The 20235-nt window shown below is 38.5% G+C and overlaps 1 long non-coding RNA gene across 1 annotated transcript in view; it reads left to right on the forward strand.

The window, feature by feature from the left end:
- The first annotated feature begins 8753 nt into the window (after nucleotides 1–8753).
- The window catches only part of LOC136709006 (uncharacterized), a 61694-nt gene continuing 50212 nt past the window's right edge, over nucleotides 8754–20235 (forward strand). The window contains exon 1 of the long non-coding RNA XR_010804412.1: nucleotides 8754–8878. This is a non-coding gene — a long non-coding RNA (uncharacterized lncRNA). The remainder of the gene's footprint in view (nucleotides 8879–20235) is intronic.

Genomic DNA, 20235 nt, shown 5'->3' on the forward strand with positions numbered 1-20235 from the left:
ACACTATGGGTTTATAATGACTGTAACTTATATCAATAAAAAGCCTGCAGAATCATGCTGGTTGCATAACTCCAGATTAGTAACAGTAATATGTATGTCATGTGCTGCTAGGATTAAATAACCGGTGTATCACCAAAATAAGATTGTAGTAAAAGTTATTTTAATATCGCACTTCCTCGTTCACTCCCTGGTTACAAAATACTTTCTCTGATGAGGAAGAACACAAATTACACTACACGACATGTTCAGCCTACAAATTGGACCATTGTGTAGAAAATGGGCATACAAGCCCATATAATCACAGTTTATGCACCAGGTATATGGAACAACAAATTATGCAAATAGATGTGTTTGTCAGTTTGTTTTCCTTTCTCTAACATACTGCTGGTGTTGTAGAGCAACTGAAAACGGTGCACAGCACTACAGCCTGAAGTCAAGTAAATATAAAATTAATATTTTGTCCTAAACGTATCTTAAACGCATTTTGTTGCTAATATTTGTGTGGATTAAAGAGATATCCCTGGGCTAGCATTCTGTGCCCAGTGCATTCAGTTTATTCCATTACTTTAGTTGAATATTTAATTGTGGGTCCATTTAAAAAAATATCCAGTTTGAATTAAACATCAAAGCAGAATAAGAGTGAACATTACGGCAATTTAAAATGTGCATTATCATCAAACTGTAAATAGTAACTGCCAGTGACAAGCTAATTTTTTTTTTCACGTTTACGCAATAATACACGAGAAAGAGTGCTATAACGTGAGATATTGGCACTAAATCAGTACAACAGCGCCATTATGTCACGTTATAGCACGAACCTCGTGTGTATTATTGCGATTATACCACAGTTTCGTTATCGATGTTTATTATTAGGTTTTAAGATAAAGAAGACCGTGAATATTTGTTTGTTTATCAACCTTCCGCGAGGAAAAATAGTTTCATTACGTCACACTTTCACGGAGAAAATAATACGCACCTCGACACGAGTTAAACACAATCACAAAAATCACGTAACAATTTAGTGTTTATATATATATATATATATATATATATTATTTGCTTTCAAATCAGAAAGCACAGTCCACTGCACCGCAAATTCTCCAGTGTTAACTGAGAGTGTTAAATTATTACACTAATAGTGTTGATTTAACACTGGTGAATTTACTATGGGTGCCATAACTCTTTACACTGTTCAAAATAAGTTGCGCGAAAATTAATCTGTTCCCCGTTGAGTGAAAAAGTCCAGGCACAACTCTGTTTTGTAAGCGCTGGCGCCGTTGCTAGGTTACATGTATTTTACGGAGTGATTCCTGGAGAGCTTCGGTCAGACTGCCATTATTGTGTAACATTGGCACTCGTGGAACGTCTCTCAGCCAATCACATTGCAGGTCGGAACTAGTTGTGGTATAATGTTATTTGAGTCAACTAATAATAACAGGCCTAAATCATATTTCCTTTTTGTGTTTCATGCCTGGCCCATGTCACTGTGTAAATATGGAGACTGGCGTGTAATGTAATCATTATGGGACCTTTAAGTGGTTTAAGTCAATGTATTCAGTGTCTCAGGGTAATGAGGCATAATAGGATAAGACAGGCTCTTATCTCAGTCAGTGTGGACAGACCTATAAACCGTTGGGGGGGGGGGCAAGCCCAGAGTAGCATTGACAGAGGCTCTGTTCTCCCTGTTATGGGTCAGTGAGGCACCACAATGATTTTGAAGATGCAATTTTAAGGTAAAATCCTACCTAGTTTTGCTTTAAATAAAACCTCAGTAATGTTTCAAATACATGTTTGAAATCACTTGTAATCTGTGAAAGCTTTGTTGACATTGCATGCATCATTCATTATTTCTGATTTTGTTCAGATCTCACAGTGTTGATGGTTCATGTTCAATGACCTGTATCTATCTGTCACGTAAACACATCTGCACCAATGCATTTTTGTGGCTTTGTCACAAATGAATCCCTATGTCCTGCTTATTGCACAATGTATGTCCCTATACAACAGCTTCTACACCATCCATTTATCCATTTATATTCAGCAATCAGTTGCATGACTCCTTTTCTACCATGCGGGGCATTATTTTGTTGCAAAAGTCTGAGTTTTTTCACCTATTTAGTGCACTAAGTAGGAAGCATGGAGCCATTTGAGACATAGCCTGCAGGTCACTGGTCACATAGTTTTATAAATATGGATCTCAAATTATGGTAGTACATAAAACTGTAGTGTGGCTTTGTGTTTGAAACACTTGCATATGAGCTCTGACGAGTTTTCAACACTATCACCTCATTCACTCACAACCATTCAGAGATTAGTATGATATCACCCCACCTTATTTTCTGCCAATCACATGATTACCATCTATATTTAGATAAAAACGTGGTCATGCCTGAGATTTTATGACACTTTCCACAAACACCACAGCTCTCACTGCATTGTTCTTTCCGGAAAAGTCAATGAAAACAAAACAGAAAGCAAAGTTTTGGACAACCTGTTATTAGAAGTGTCAGTGATATGGAGAATAATTCATTAATTATCTGTGGCCTGTATCTCATTAGAAACAATACAACAGCACATCTCTTTTCACTGCCATGTCTTTGTAACGTGCAGAAGATGATTTTGCATTTCCTTGGTGAAATATTCATGGCCATCCATGTGTTTCCGAAGACAGAACATGTTGTTGTTTGTAATGTTTTAGACTCAAAGGTGTGGTCACAGTAGTGAATGTTATCTTTAATACTGTGTCATACAGTGACAAACTCTGACTTGGGAACTGTTGCTGGTGTGAGTCAAGATGGTGTTCTTCAAAGAACACGGTGTTCATTTCTTCTTAAAAAAAAACAAAATCTTGTAATTCCACAGAACTCATTTCCACTGTTCAATGGAATGCAGATGCCTCTTTAAGCCCAGAAGAGCCGATGTAATGTCTGCACAAGGTAAACCTTTTAACACGGGTGAGGTTTCACAGACATTTTTGAATGTAATTATGCTTTGTAAAGCTCGACAAACATTTGTCAAAGTAACCCTAACCCCATTTGGCTATGCTGGTGATAGAGGAATGAAAATTCTTAATGCAGTGATATCATGGCTCCTGGGTGCTGCTTTGTACACAAACATGATAACTCTCAATAAACCACATTATTGTTTATTTGACCTCTTTATAAGCTATTTAATATTTAGAATGAGTTGCAGGCCTGAGTAGCAGGCATGGATCTAATTTAAGATAACAACATAATACAGACCAGATGAAACATGGCATATTTTCTGTTTGCGCTGTCTGCAGTGAAACCCAAGCAGTTTTTTAGCATTTATTTATTTATATATATTAAATCTGCATTCACCATACACTCTCAGAGAAAAAGGCCCACAGTGGTGGTACATTAAAGGTACTGATACAGTGCTTTTAGTTAGCATACATAATTGTAGCATATTCTAAATTAACTGTAGGTTGATTTGGGGTTGTTGCATTTGTTTCAGTGCCTTTGTAGCAGTGAACTGAAGCATCTGTAATGCTGCAAGTATGACTGTAATGACTGTAGTCATTAACTCAAAGCACCAGCTCTAATAACTTGGACATGTTAGTAAGTGAATTTAGACTTGTGTCAGACCCAGCCGTTTCTCTCACCGAAAATCTGTTCTGGCTTTCACCAAAAGAAGCTGTGTTTTATGAGTTTTTAGGTATTTTCTCTTTTCACAGTCATATTTGCACACTGCCAACTCAGGTCCATTGAATTTTGTGTCACCATTGCATAACTGCTCACCCCATGAGAGTTCCTTCGTTATTACGGCAACAAAGCTAACAGTCTTTAGGAAGAACTATGTAAATACACATATTTTAGTATGATTCATATTTGATTTATCGATATAGCCTACCTTTTTTTTCTTGGAATAAAGTTAGTCATTTGTAAACCAAGGAGAAAAGTACTGAAAAATACTGATCTAATGAAATGTGTAATATGTCAAAGACCATATGTCAAATATCTCCCAAAACATATAAAACTAGTAAAGGTTGGTTGAGACACTTGACCAGTCATAGATCTTGAACTTGACAAAGGGAGGGTCTTGAATACAACCCTAGATACAGACGGCTCAACAGATACCAACATTCATCTTTCAAAATCCCATTTGTAACGTAAGATTAAATAGATTTATTTACACTAGGTACACGGTAGTGTTTTCTTAACTACTGTAATATGCATATTATGCAAAATTTCATGCTTTTCAGTCAGCTACATTCAGTTGCTCCATTACAATCAGGTGGTCACATGACAAGAATGCTTTGCTGCTTCCAGGAAATCACACTCTCCTCAGCTTTGCATGATTAGGGCACTACAGAAGGAGTAAGCAGCCACTGATGAGAGATAGTTTTCTCTAGAAAGTTTACCATGTCTATGAAGCAGCCAGTAGGATCATTAACTATGTTTCAGGCTGCACTTGAACACAGCTCAGTGACACTGATGTTAATGTAATCGAATACCTTCTGTAGAACTGCAACAAAAAAAATCAAGTATTCTATTCCTACACACACACATGCCCATATCAGCTAACATTGTTATAAGAGCTGGATAACATTGAGACACACCCAGACTGAGGGTGAAAGTGTGTTCCTATGGCTACTTTCAGTGAAGCATCTGAAGTTAAACAAACCTCCTGCATGATCAAAATTTTCAATTCATCAAAAAAGTAATCTTCTGTGTAAATGCTGTTTGCCCTATGTCTGAAATGGCTCCCTATACACTATTCCCTATTATTCACGGTACAGTGTACTATTACAGGGAAGTGAATCCAGGAGGGCACTGAATGATTTCGTACATTACCCCATGTGGATTTTTTTTACCAAACAACTCAGTGTACTATGGCTAATCCATTATTTGCTAGTGTACATGGGATATACACTAATTTATTGTGGTGCATTGTGGGATTGGAAGTATGGTTTATCAAACCGCCTGGAGAGCAACATAGTAACTCAGTGACCCATGTTTTCTAATGATAACTAATAAGCCAGTGTGTATTTACAGTAATCAACTGGCCTTCCAAATAAAGGTCAGTCTGGCTTGTAAAGTTAATTACGTATGTATTACACAACACAGGGTTAGCCTTAAAAATATATTCATTTTACATAAATTGCACAAATGTTTTTGCAGCAACACTCAAGGCCAACAGTGAAGAGACCCTTCTCTTCAGAGAATGTAATAAAGCACTTTTTAGGTGTTTAATTTTTATAACATTTGGGTTATTTTTATATGTTATGTATTCATACGCAACCTAGCAACTGTTAGGAAGTGAAACGCACTGCTGACTTCTATATTTTACTCATGAAAATGATTGTAGGATCATGTAGGAAATGTTGAATCAACGTATGTCTCTACTATTTTTCATTAATGCTAATTTATTAATATTAAAATAGAGCCACAAACATTTATAACGCTTATTGTGTTTTTTTTCGCACATATACTGTCCCTGAGCTCCACTGATCGTAGAGGGACTTTGTAGCTCCACAATCACAGTTAGCAGCTAGCCATTCTCATCCGCACTTACAGACGCTTTTTAGAACCGAACCGAATCGAAACACTCGTGGCTAGACCTTAACAGAGAGGTCCACAGTCCTTGAGCAAGGACCCGTTGGAACATTTCGCTAAAAAAACTTTTGAATAAACATTAACAACGGTTTAACTTCCGCAGTAGCGTTTACAGTAAACCATTCAACGTCTGCGCGGACATTCATCGTTGCTAAAATCACTCTGTCATTCTTAAACAGCCGCAGCATTAAAGTTATCCATTATGTAAAACACAACTTACCGAAAACGACTGCCTGCTTTTTGTGGGTCATTTCTGTTCAGATTTTAATGTTGTTGTGAAAAAGGTAGCAGTCTACTGCCAGACGTCTCTTCAAGGTTTCGTTTAGAAGCAAATGCTTTTTTTGCGGAAGGATGGAGAGACAGAGTGAGAGTGAGTGAGAGAGAGAGAGAGAGAGAGAGAGAGAGAGAGAGAGAGCTCCTAGGCGGGAGGTGTGGCTTCAAATGGAAGATGTCTCTCCCCACACAGGACTCGGTTAATACGTGTTCAGTAATATAGATAACTGGATTATCTGTAGTATTTATGTGACTTTGCACAAAATTACGCTTCAATAAATACGAGTAAACGAAGGATTATTCTAAACACTTTTAACAATTTTGACAGGTACCCCCCCCTCCCCCACATTCACTCATACACACTCACTGACACACACACATACACATAAATACACACTGCTGCTATGACATAAACGTGAAGACTTGGTGAGGGAAAAACGTGAGGTTTAGTCAGAAATCTGTGTGTATCACTGCTGTTCAGAACCGATTCTCTAGCTGCAGCAACATTAGCTGAGCACTAAATACCTGTCAGGTTATGCCTTATCAGACCGTAGTGTGTACTTACAGGTTTAACTCCCAAAATACAAGGGTAGAACATCTTAGCGTCTTAGGATAAAAACGAAATGATACAAAATGCTTTCAGCAGTTACATGTTTTATATAAACATTATATTTATCTTTATAAATAACCCAACACCAATAAAACTATAAGTAGTATATTTTGTAATTGATCTAAACATGATTCCAGCATCAGTTATTTATATAAGCTGCAAATTTCTGCATCGAAATCACTTGCTTCCAGCTTTAAACAGTTATTATTAAAAGTAACGTGATATGACGTAGTCTATGCAGAATATTAGTACAATATAAGAACATGAGCTGTTTCAATTACAGCATTAATACAGTCATTATTGATTGGTCATGCAGTATTTTACTAATATTATTACTAATATACTGCATGGTCAATCCATACAACTGTATTAATGCTAGAAATTAAAGCAGTCAATGTTATTACGTCCTAATCCAACATGGACTACTGCAGTATGTTTATTTTAATGAGGGACTAAAGACTTTGTTCCTATTTGCCAAAGTGAACGTGTTTGTGATTATTAATAGTATTTTATGTATTTTTTTAGAAATCAGTAAGGAGACGTGAGAGAGGACAGAGAGAGAGAGAGAGAGAGAGAGAGAGAGAGAGAGAGAGAGAGAGAGAGAGAGAGAGAGAGGTAAACGTGAAACAAAATACATAGTCTAAGTCTAGTCAAAGCCGTTTATGGGAGAATGGATGGGTAACATGAATTAGAAGTCAGCATTTGAAGTTGTAAACATTTGGCATTGTTAGGTGAAGTGGGTGTTACGCTTAGTTACGGCTCTTCCTATAATACAAATGTTATAGTACAAAAGCTTGCAATAAGTTCCCGCTAGATAGAGTCAGTGCTGAGAACGAGAAAGAGAGAAACATATAGAATTGTGTAAAATGTCATTCTGTTTGCAGTTTTAAGCCAGAAGTATATAACACATCTTTTTCTGCAATGTCAGCAGAAAAGTAAGGACGTCAGCTGTTCGCATGATAATACCATAAATGGACACAAATACTGCCAGCCTCGGGCACCTCCTGTATCTGGACAGGGAATGAAAAATGCCTTACGGCTACGTACATTCAGGTTGATAAGGAGGTATTGAGGTAGGCCTACGAAATAAATGATAAAATTTAGGACTCTGAACAAAACATTATTGTCGTGTCAAAGTCACTCGGATCCTCCGTTTTTGTTGTTTTTTGGAAATGGATTAGTCTCACAATACTTGACAAATGTGTACATCATATTCCACCAATTAGACACCAATCACAAGTATGTTTCACTGTTCACAAATAAATAGATCCAGGTCTGTGTCTCGTGGTCTGCAATTTGTACAAATGCAGTTAAATTCGTGAATGCGCGGCTTTGTTTTTTTTAATAGATATATAATTTGTTTACGTGAAAATGAATGTATTTGTTTACATTTTCACTGGATATATTTGTGGATCTGGTTGAATGGCGTAAGGAAAGACTAAAAATCCCAAAACACACGAGAGGAATTTATCAAAAGTCACGGAAAACAGGCGAGTGACTTGATCCCAAAATGCAGGTTCAAGATTTATAAATAAATGTGTAATTTGCGACAGTGACTTAAAAAAAATATGCAATGAAAATGTAAACAAATGAAAATTTCACGTCAAAACATATGAAAAATTATTAATGAATTTAACTGTGTTTGTACGTATTACATACCACGAGAAATACCGGGACATATTTATTTGTGAATAACATGTTTGTGATTTGTGTTTAATTGGTGGAATATAATTTACACCATTGTCAAATATTTTGAGATTAATATTTCTCCATTTTACAGCTTCAAATCTACTGAACTGATATTGTTCACTCGCCGACTATATTCCCCCCGCAGTTGTACCAAAGTATACTTTTTACCGCTCAGTGATTTTAATTTTGTGGCTGATAATGTGTACATATATACTTATAACCTGTTACGCGGATCATCCATAACATACACCTCTCCCTTGTTGTACTGAGCCTCATTCATGAAACGCGCTAAAATTGTTCGTAAAACGCGCTTCACCCGCAAACGCACGCATTCATGAAAGCTTTCGTTGTTTTACAATATTCGTAGATACGAACAAAATGTACAGCGTATAAGACATCGAATGTACCAAAATATAACTGACATGACCGCACTTTAATTCATGTTTTTACTAATAGATTTAAATATAATTCGTCAAAAATAATTTCAAACGAAGCTACTCAACAGGCCACGTTTCTCAATATATATATATACTCTCTCTCTCATATTCTCATATATATGTATGCATATATATAACAGAAGTATAATGCACTGATTTCTACACAGGTTTATTATTAGCTGAGAGTGAAGGCTTCGTCAGCTTTCACTGCGGAATGAGACGAATCTCAACGTCAAATCCTCTGAATCCGCGGCTAAGCTCCTAATCCCCGGCTTATCTTCATAAAGGAGGTAACGACACCCACAACAAAAACACTCTCCACGCAGCGCCAGCTTTCTCTCACTATATCTATACAACCCTTTCCTCTTTATCCCCTCCACACCTCCCCGCCAATCTCCGACCCGGCAGGTGACTCTAATCAGAGACCCCACACCCACCTACACCACCTTGACACTATTCAGTTTACATATAACGCGAAACGCTATCTTCTGAACTTTGCTGCAAGGTGGCCATGTGGGAACCATTGCGGTGCTGTGTGTTATGAGTGTGTGACTTCTCCAACAGATGTATTTTAGTTCAATCTGCAGCAGAGGGTGTGTACCCCCCCCCCCCCCCCCCCCAAAAAAAAAAGAAGAAGAAACTACTCTACTGTATATTTGCAATATTTTTCTGAGTGAAAAGATGGTAACACAAGCAGTCCTGCACATAGTAGTGCTTATTCATATTTATTTATTTATTTATTTATTTAAATTATTTATTTTAACATATAAATCATTCCCACGGATTTTCCAGTGCCAACAAAAGAAATAATAGCAATAGAAAGCTCAGCTGATACCACAAAAAAAGCACATAACCTCTTCAGTTACTGTAAAGCCTTAAGTTACGGGCAGTCACGTGATAATGTGAGCATTTCCTGTAACTGGAAAGGTACATCAGCAGACTGGCGACCAGCAAGTGGGAGGGACATACAGGACAGAGACCAGTAAGTAGGCGCGGAAAGTGAGAGGTTAGGATTAAGGTTAGGTTTTGGTTGTTCCTCTCACTTGGAGCTATACCTCCAAATTGGAGGTGTCTCCTCGGCCTTGGGCGGGAAACATTCTTACACAAAAATGATATTAAAACACCTTCAACTTCAATTTTTTTTTTTTTTTAGAAAATAAGTACAAAGTGTTCATTAAAATGTGGAGAAATGTGTTCCCCTCAAAAGAGAGGTAACCAAAGAAGTGCCAGATAATTGCAGGGTGTGCGGGAGAATTGTAAAAAAGTATATATATATATAATTATCCACAGTTTAATTAACTAATGCTTATTTAATCTTTATAATAAAGAGCCTACATTAACGTCACATAAGAAACGTATCATGGAGTTTAGGCTACTTACGAACCTCTGTATGAGGAGAGAAATCTCCCAGAGCAGAAGTGTCTGCAAGTGCAGAGAAGAAGTGTAGCAGGCTTAAAAATAAAATAAAAAAAAAACCTCGCAAGGTTCAAAATCTCAGAAAACACCTGCCTCCGCCGATGTTTAAACATATGGTTATCCTCCAAATATTTAAAAAGGGATAGGTGTAGAGAATTTGGTCGCCTTCAGCCTCAGGAACATGGATGTCACTCCAGCTCCTCCCAAAACTACACCGATGGTAGTCCACCACTCCAGAGAATGGTGTTCCACTGCTCCACAGTCCAGTGGCAGGAGCTTTATACAAGGCCTTCATTTGCCCCAGAGACTCACAATCATTGGTGAACGTACTCATTATTATGGGATATGCTGTGAAATCTTTGTCAATAATATGCTAAGTCGTAATTAAATATAATCACACTTTCTGGAATCAGTAAGTCATATAAATAACAATTTTGATATACGGGAACAGAAGTATGTGATTCATACTGACCACCTTACACCACACCCTGCCCAGAACTCACAGGCGATCAGTTCTAGTTCAGAAGCATGATAACACACAAGTGACCTCTTTATATGCAGATAACAGCTATATATATATATATATATATATATATATATATATATATATATATATATATATATTGTTTATTTTCAGTGAGTGTTAACCGGGCGCCCAAGTCACTGTTTACCTGTTTACTACATTCTTGTGCGTTTTTCTACTGCATTCAAGCAGCACACGCAGGACATTGATATGCACTCCGTTACTACACTTAGGTCGCAAGAAATTAATCTACGTCCAGAGGTATACTGTAAGCATTAACACCTATTACACAGAATGTATATTTAGATGTCGATAACGTAAATGAATGCAACCCGTTGACGTAAAAAAAATACGTCAATTCTAATATGCACTGTGTTATTACAGACCTACTATTAACACAGAGAACACTGGGATTACTGTGGCTTTTATTGTGATTATCAACTACAGTCCAAAGCCCTTTATGAGTTCCTTAGAAGTTCATAGCGCCTGACTGCCTTTAAATGACTAAGACGAGCTAGTTTCATATCAAACCACGCAGCGTTGGAAGAACCGCCGTTTTCTAGGCCTGAAGCGTCATGCTGGCGCTCTCTCTGCCTGCGCCACTGCCGTGGTTCTGCTCAGCATTAAGCGGACTGCGCCGCGTAGTAAAGGGCCAGTGAGTCCTCAGTGACACATCATGGATTTACTAGTTTTATATTTAGCAGCTTTGCAGCTCTTTCACTGCAGGGGTGTCCAAACCCAGGAATAACTCCAGTTCCACGTTGAGTCAGACAAGTTTGAGTTCAGGTCAGAATTTCTAATGTGATGTATGTGGCGACGTGAAAGGCAGTAAACACATTCAAATAACTGTCTTCATAATTGCACTGTAAGGAAAGATAGGGAACAACGGCGAGGCTGAGTGTGTGTACGTTCGTCCGAAACACCGCTGAAAACAAATGACACTGAATTTATTTTCTCGGTTTACGTCAAAGTGTTGCATGAAATTAAATAATCTACATCCAGATTTAAAGCTTGAGGATAAGTACATTATTCAAATTACACAAGTGGGCTGCGTATTATTTAATTTCGTATAACCTTTTGACGTATTTTTTTCCAGTGATTATCGTTTTAAATAACTAATTAATATATTATTCAAATGTTTGGTTTCTAAATAATGGTGAGCGAAAAATAATAATGATTCCGGGTAGACTCCGGACCCACCGCGACCCTGAAAAAAAAAAAACGCTCAACAGAGTAACAGAAAATTGACAACACAATGTATGAACTCGAATTCTTGAACGTTTTATTTATATAAACGGGTCAAAATAAAAAAAATAAATTCAAAGCAACGTTTTGCGACAGCCTTGTGGAGTTGTTTCGACTTCTGGTAACATGACATTGATCCAACAAAGTGTTTTGAGTACAGAGAGTTACTTTGACAGACAGTAAAAACATATTTATAACATGAACTTAATAAATGTCACCATCAACAGTTATTCAGATTACTTTTATTCTGTGCCAATCACAGCTCACATCTTTCACATACTTGAAACAGTAAAAAATATTGTTTACTGTATAAATGTCACAGTTATAAGGCTCAATTTGAGTCGCCTGAGTGTGAGACAATTTAAACAAAAGCACCTGAGGGTCATAAAAGTGTTCTTAGCGGTTATAACACTGTCTCACAGAGTTATGGAAAGCTAGCCCGCTAGCAGGCTAATTCTGCCTATATCCACCAAACACAGGCCATCAACACGGTCAAATCTAAACACACCAATAAAATAAACCACCTATTTGGGTGATGAAAATGGTTATAACCCTCACTCTGACAGCTTTTTTGTTCCTCAATAAGGTGAGTTTGGAGCAAACTAAAGCAGGCTTCTCTGGTAAAATTCATCTTGTCCGAGTGGGCGGGAGAAAGCAAATGAATGACAAAATGGCGTTTTCCAAAACAAATAACTTTTTTAAAACAACATTTATTAATTGTGTTAATTATATTATTTATGTTACCAAATCTCAATAAAACACCAAATGAAAATAAAAACTCTACCAAAATCATTCTTTTACATTTTTAATCTTATATATTTAAGTACTGGCGAAAGGCCACCAGAATGACTTTTTAGAATGCATCAGTATATGGACACATTAATACATTAAAATGATAACTGGTGGTTAAATTGACTGCTTGTTTTATGTAAAAATGATAAGCAAGCATGCAACATATGTAGGTAGGTTAAAGTGACTGTAAATGTAAAACACTTCCTTTTTCAAAAGTCACATCTTTTGAGAGTCAGGTGCTTGGGGAAATGCAACAAATTAATGCAAAAAGAGAGTCTCAACTACACACACACAAACATGTTAAATTAAAATGAGCAACATCGATTAGCATAGCTTTACTGGAGTAATGCTGATAAACCATAGGTCTGTCCCAAAGCCTAGTGAGCTGCTTAGAACGTTGACAGTTGTTTAAATAGGCAGCGTTCTAACTGTCGTCTGTCCTGAGGAAAAACGGCTCGTTCCCGCCCACCGCGCGAGACAAGAGTTTACTTACCTCAGCGGCTAGCTCAACACAATTATTTTCGCTCTGGGAGGAGAGCGAAATAGACGACTGTTGTGCTTGTGATGCGTCGACTTAAAGTTTGGCCAGAATAAAAATGTATCTCAGTAGGCCGTATAATGAGGTATCGAAGTGGGACAGCGTACGTATCGGGAGCGCGAACACCATGACGTAAAATGCTCTCTAGTTAGTCAGCTCATTGGTTTTGGGACAGACTCTTAAAGTGGCTCAAACAATGAGGTCTACAGATTTATAATTTCTTTAAATCCAGGCACATATTTTAACATTTCTACGACATTGAATTTGAACTACTTAAATATGGCGTGGTATTCCTGATGTATTCCCTTTTATATCTTTATTCGTCATGGTATATATTCGTTATATCTTTACCAGCCCAGTGAAGAAGGAACGTCCCTGGACGTTCAAAATAGGTCTAAAAGTAGTCTGCCCGTCAAGGACATATTTTAAACGTCAATGGACGTCCAAAATCCATCTTAATAAGTTAGTTAAGTGGTGACCCATCGATAACGTCAGTGGACGCCCAAAACGCGTTTTATAAAAGTAATTTATTTCGGGAGCAATTAATAACGTCAATGGACGTCCAAAATACGTCTAATATTCGTCTTTTCAATGTCTGTGTTTGGACGTCTTTTCAACTTTCATTTTCAACCTTAAGAGAACGTTGATTCGACGGCAGTCCTAAATGTTTACTGGGAGTGCGTAATAAGACTTAAGAAATGAATGTCGTTGTCAAACAAATATACAGACACAGGGCAGCAGGGTCCTTCCACAGTCAAAAACACAAGTGGTCTGGCAGTGCAAAAAAAGTCCATAGGTGTGAATGTATGAGTGATGCAGACTGCGACCAGCGCCATGCATTAGTTCTGCGTTTTCCTGCCTTGTGCCCAAAGATCCTATGTAAACCCCCTGCTGTGACCCTGAACTGGATGATAGTTGTAATAAATGAATGAATGAAAACAATTCCTCCCAAAGGTGTTTAAACCACCCGTCCTTCTGGGGAATCCACCGGGTTATTGGAGTCTGAGCCCTCTGCTATAAACGAACCATTCTGAGCACCAGGAAGAGCCATTTAACAATCATTCGTTGTTGTGCCTTGCTGTAGCTACGTCTGCAACAAGTATCCCTCAGGTTTCGCAAATATCTGCAGGTAATAAAAAAAAAATCATATTATATACACTTAAAGAACAACAGCCATTTCTGACATTTAAATAAAAATACAATACACTAACATTTTTTTACTATTAAGGGAATTAATGTCATTATTCTACAAAACAACAGTATTGTTTTTCTCACATATTTTGAGAAGTCATTGTGAGAATAGAGCCTCTGTCATTGCTAATCTGGGCTTAGCACTGCAGAAATTGTAACCTTCGTAAGAGGGCAGGAAATCCTATTGACTCATTTTTTCAGTAGAGTGCTGTAAAAATATATACATCTCAAACAAAAAATATTCAGTTCAGTTCATTCTGGAAAATATGTATGCTGTAAATGTACTCTGGTGGGCCATTATAGAATCAGACACAGGACTGCAACACACAGGTGTGCTGACATTTGAAGAAAAGTGGCAAATAGGGCAAACTACACACACTCATACAAACCCTAATGAGTGAGAGACTGATCCAAAAGTACTGTTTGGACTATCAGAGTCAGGAATGTTTCTATAGAGAAAATGAGTTAGGCTCTTACCTCTTCAGTTTCTCTCGGCAGAGAGCACAGAGAGGATACAGAGGACGATCACAGCAGTTATTCCAACAAAAGCAGGTGTGGATTTATCTGTGGAAAAATACAAAACACACATTCATTTGGCTTGATCAACTTCACCTGTTGTCATGGGCGTCCCACTGGTCTGCTTGTGCAATCACACATCCAGCCCCCTGGACTTTAAGGAATTCCAAAATTTGGAAACTCGAGACTCCCCTAAGGAGAGACAAATTCAAACTTCATTTTAGTGGAGGGGGATGCCCTCACCTTTAGGCAACTTTAGTTGTCTCTTGCCAATGGATTCCCAGGTTTCCCCGTTTCAGAATTCCTTGGAGTAATGGGTGGGGGGGCTGGATCTGTGGTAGCTCTCCATGACACGTGTAACACCAAATGCAGCCTGTTGGGATCTGATTTTATGATCATACCCAGATGAGGTGTATAATCATAGTCATATGCAAAGGTTTATCAAATTATCCTGATGAAAATAAGCAACGATTATTTATTAAATATTATTAGTTACATAAAAAGGCCATTTAAAGGCCACTTACCATAACAAGAAGCACACTCCACTCAGAGTGCTATATCACTCCCTACTCCCTACATAGTGTACACTTTAAATCTAAACAGAATCATGCAGTTTATGGCTAAATATCAACTGCCTTATATAGCAATGCTTCTATAGTTACATCAACAACATAGTGCACTACAGGGGGAATAATGAGCCTTATGGGATTCAACTCCAGTGTGAAATGAGAGCTTTCTCTCTGTGGTTTTAATCAGATTTACATTTCATTTGAATTGGTCTCAAACTATTGACTCTCTTCTGACTGAAGTGTAAACATTAACATTGTGTACGTACCCAATGAACCAACTCTAAATCCTGATAAAGTGACTCAGGACAGAAACTCTTTAGACCTGTGGGTATTTAATAGACCTGAGGTTTGGGAGGAAAACCACACACATAAAATCAAAATAAATGGTTTCTTGACAACCATTTCCTAAAAACCAGGCTTTCTGACCTCAACCGGATATCATAGTACGTGTGTAGATAATAGAAAGTACCTTTAAGTGGTGACAGAGTGGGACAGAGGCCTGTAAAAAGAAAAAAAAGAACAAAAAAAAACAATTGAAAACACTGTAAATCAGGGGTGGAACAACCTGCTGCTCATGAGCTGCATTAGGCCCTTTTCCATCCATAATAACAACAACATGTCCCTATGAATATCCAGCGACTACTCAATTGTCTGTACTAAAAATTTTGGACAAAAATTACAGTACAACGGTCCATCCATGAATTTAGTAGATCTTGTTCTCTAAATCAAGAATTATTCCATAAGCTATTATAAAAAACTGGTGGCTACCATAAATGTCCAAAAAAATAAAATAAATGTGAAGTGTGATATACGGACGCTGTTTCTGGGGCTGTGGTCAGGGTGACACCCAAACATTTAAATCTTTGAGCGTCTGGAATTGAAACGCTTGGATTTGACTCAGTCTCGGTTTGTGGTTGCCATAAGATGTGCCGGCTGTAGCATGGTAGCTGTGTGTACGCATATTTGTGTAAATACTTTGCTTGTGGCTCCTGGTAGTAGTGGGTTTATTTTTTGGCTCTTTGTGACCGATAGGTGGGACACCCCTGGGTAAATATCACAGCAAAAGACTGAAAATGATTTTATTTTAAAAATGTACCAAGCCTTTCTGTGAAGAATGTGCTGAAGGATATAAGCATTGAACTCACCCGAACAATTTGTGGAAACCTGTAAAAAAAAAAAAAACCCACAAAAAACGTCAATGAAATCTTGATGCCATCTAATCTTCAAAAACCTACGCAATTAACATCAGAAGAAATGTGGTTATCTATAAAGCGAAATCTATTGTGGTTTTTTTTTTCCATTGAATTGACACAATCTTACTGGCTTTGATACGTGTACAAGCCAAAATAAACTACAAATGGCAGGATATCTTTGGTATTTAGAGATACAATGAGCTGTCTGTTTTTCCATTTAAAGATTTCTATTCTTTATCTGATATTTTCAGATTCAGGCCACTTTCATATGTGTCTTCTTTGCTCTTTGAGCAAATCAAATTTCATGCAAACGTTTCCTCGATGTGTGCATTCCACATAACTTCCCAGTGCCAGGAGGAAAAGGTGGACGGCAACCATGTGGAAACGTGTGTGTGTGTGTTTGTTCAAGGCATTTTTGTTCCAGTTTGAGGAATTAAGGTAATGGTAACGGACTGTTCAGAGCATTTAAATTTCTCAAAAACAACTGAATTTTTAAACTCACTTTGTCAGATTGTGTTGTTTCTCATGTTGCAAGAGACACAAGCAACTTCACACTTAGAACGTGAGAAACATTCATACACAGGTCAGTGTATGAACGTAAAGTTATTGGCTTGATTTTGGAATCAGTTCATGTTTTAATTTTCTACTGAGTTGTTATTCTTCACCTAGAAATTTATTGTGAAATGGTCATGTTTGCGACACAGCGCTGCACACAAACACCAGCCTGGTTCCACTAATTCATTTCAAAAAGAACATGTGGCATTGATCTTTTGCACAGGCGGCTCTGATTAGAAGTGTATTTTGTTCAGAATAGGCCACATTACAAAGAAAATGTGGACCAAAAAAAATTATTTAGTCACAAAATCACATTTGGACATGTGCCTGCTGTGTGAATGTTGACCATGTGACATAATTTACACTTTCAGACTAAACTGGTTAACAACTATGTTTCATTATCCTTTCTTTCGTTGTGTTAAGACCTAACAGGATATGAACTGTGATAAACCTTTTATGACTCACCCCAGTACAGGTGTTTCTGTATGTCACGTTGTCAGAACAAGAGTAAAACGTACAATAACGGAGGCCACTGCTTTGCACAAATGTGTTGCTGACATTTTCTTCGTTAGCGTACACTGTTCCCTAAAGACACACAAACAGACCAAATGTACAAAGTGTAAAAATGATCACATTTCATTTAGGTACTATTTTTTTTGCTTAGTCCCAAGACGTCTTTCCAAAACTGTTTATAAAACAGGTGGAATATGATTTATACCAATTGCTAATAGCTTCAAGCCGCATAGGGTCATGTTAGAGAATACAACACTCCTGGAAATTCGAGGTATACTAATGAACTATATCTGTCTTTATTGTAGCAACAGGTTCTACTATATTTCTTCTAAAAATGCAGGAACTGATGCTGCGTGATTAGTTCTAGATCACAAGAGCTGTTCCAACCCAACCCAGCCTTTCTGCTACTCCAAAGCCCAATACTGAGGAGTTTGTACCTCTGCAGTCCATGCTTAGCATTAGGCATGTTGACGTTAGCCTCATATTCAGTGACTCCAGCACATGCCAACAATCTTTGGATAAAGAATGTTTACTATCAATAACACGTTCAGATCTTAGTCTTAACGCACATTTATGTACTCACATTAATCATCCAGTTGTATGCATCACAGTGCGGTATATTTAGACTGAGAAAGAAGGAATAGGTGCGATTACGATTCCACTTAGCAAAACATTCTCTACTGGCTTCAGCAGGGCATGACCACCACCAGAGGATGGAGACAGCTGCGCAACAGACAAAACCTGGATAGAAAAATGAGTTGCATTGGTAGCACGTAATGACCAAGCTAAAAATGTTTATTTCGTTTATGTTTAAACTGGGGAAACACACAAGGAGAACACACCAACCTCCTCACCCGGAGTCATTACATGTGGTCCTTTCCTCTCTCACAGTCTGCCCAGACTGGCCCTTTGCCCTTCTGTTGACTCTTACTGTCTCTCTTACCTCATTTCCTGTCACACTCTCTCGTGTTTTTATATATAAAAATGCGAGAGAGTGTGACAGGAAATTAGGCAATAGGGGGGAGGAACATAGCTAAACTGCCCCTTAGAGTGGCAGAAACGAGACAAATCCCTATTGGTTGCCCTTCACAAGTCAAATAAATAACTGGGTGGCTTCTTGGTGTTATTTCTTGCAGTAGATTATGATGATGTGCCTCTAGAGCAAGAAAATTCCAAAATGTGTGTTAAGTAGTGCCCTTATATGGTTGCCTTTCAATAGACATGGGTGCATTATTAAGTGTCTTCTGTTGTGCCCCTTCTTGAGTGTACTTTCCAGTGGAGAAAATGGCATGCATAGGGTGTCCATACAATTGAGAGAATACTGATATGTTTCCCAATGGAAGCCTCGTCGGTGGAGATAATGTTATACAGCGTCCTCTAGTTGTCCCTACAATGGGATAAATTCAACATCCCCTTTAAGTGCCCTCTCAGAGGCCCTTCCATGTGAGAAAACATGATGCAGTGCCCTTGTAACAGCCCTCCTTCTACAGGCTTTCCCACAGTTGGTGCCATGATAGTTTATGTTTGTAATGTGTAATCAAACTTCCTAATAATGTATTGTTAAATTTAAATAAATCAAGGATTAAAACTATTTCATCATACATGATGCATCACAGTGGCACAGTGACGCAGCATTTTAGTGTCGCAGTCACACAGCTCCAGGGGCATGGAGGTTGTGGGTTTGAATCCTGGTCCGGGTGACTGTCTGTGAGGAGTGTGGTGTGTTCTCCCTGTGTGTGCGTGGGTTTGCTCCGGGTGACTGTCTGTGAGGAGTGTGGTGTGTTCTCCCTGTGTGTGCGTGGGTTTGCTCCGGGTGACTGTCTGTGAGGAGTGTGGTGTGTTCTCCCTGTGTGTGCGTGGGTTTCCTCCGGGTGACTGTCTGTGAGGAGTGTGGTGTGTTCTCCGTGTGTGTGGGGGTTTCCTCCGGGTGACTGTCTGTGAGGAGTGTGGTGTGTTCTTCCTGTGTGTGCGTGGGTTTCCTCCGGGTGCTCCGGTTTCCTCCCACAGTCCAAAAACACACATTGATAGGTGGATTGGAGACTCAAAAGTGTCTGTAGGTGTGAAGGTGTGAGTGAATGTGTGTGTGTTGCCCTGTGAAGGACTGGCGCCCGCTCCAGGGTGTATTCCCGCCTTGCGCCCAATGATTCCAGGTAGGTTCTGGACCCACCGCGACCCTGAACTGAATAAGCGGTTACAGATAATGAATGAATGATGCATCACAGGCTTGGGTTTGTGGGGAACAGTGGGCGTCGTGCACTAGGTGCCCTTTTATTTTATCGCCCCTGCTTTCAGACAGTCGAGTCCGCACTGGGCGTAGTTGTCTATGAAAAGTGTGTGTGTGTCGGATGTACGGCATTTATACGCTGAATAAACGATGAGCTGAATAAGTACGCTCTCTAAATAAGTATGAAGTAAGATCTGGAAAACAGCTCCCGCTTCGACCGTTATAACTGTGGAGAGTGAAGAAAACGTGAGGTAAAACTGTCGACGAAGACGAAGGGGAAAAAAAGCTACTTACCGAGCGCTAGACTCATCTTAGCAGGTCTTGTCGCCGTTGCTATGGGATAAAAAGAGCAGCGCGTTAACTCTGCTGCGG

The sequence above is a fragment of the Hoplias malabaricus genome, chromosome 10, assembly GCF_029633855.1.
Source record: "Hoplias malabaricus isolate fHopMal1 chromosome 10, fHopMal1.hap1, whole genome shotgun sequence".
NCBI classification, from domain to species: domain Eukaryota; kingdom Metazoa; phylum Chordata; class Actinopteri; order Characiformes; family Erythrinidae; genus Hoplias; species Hoplias malabaricus.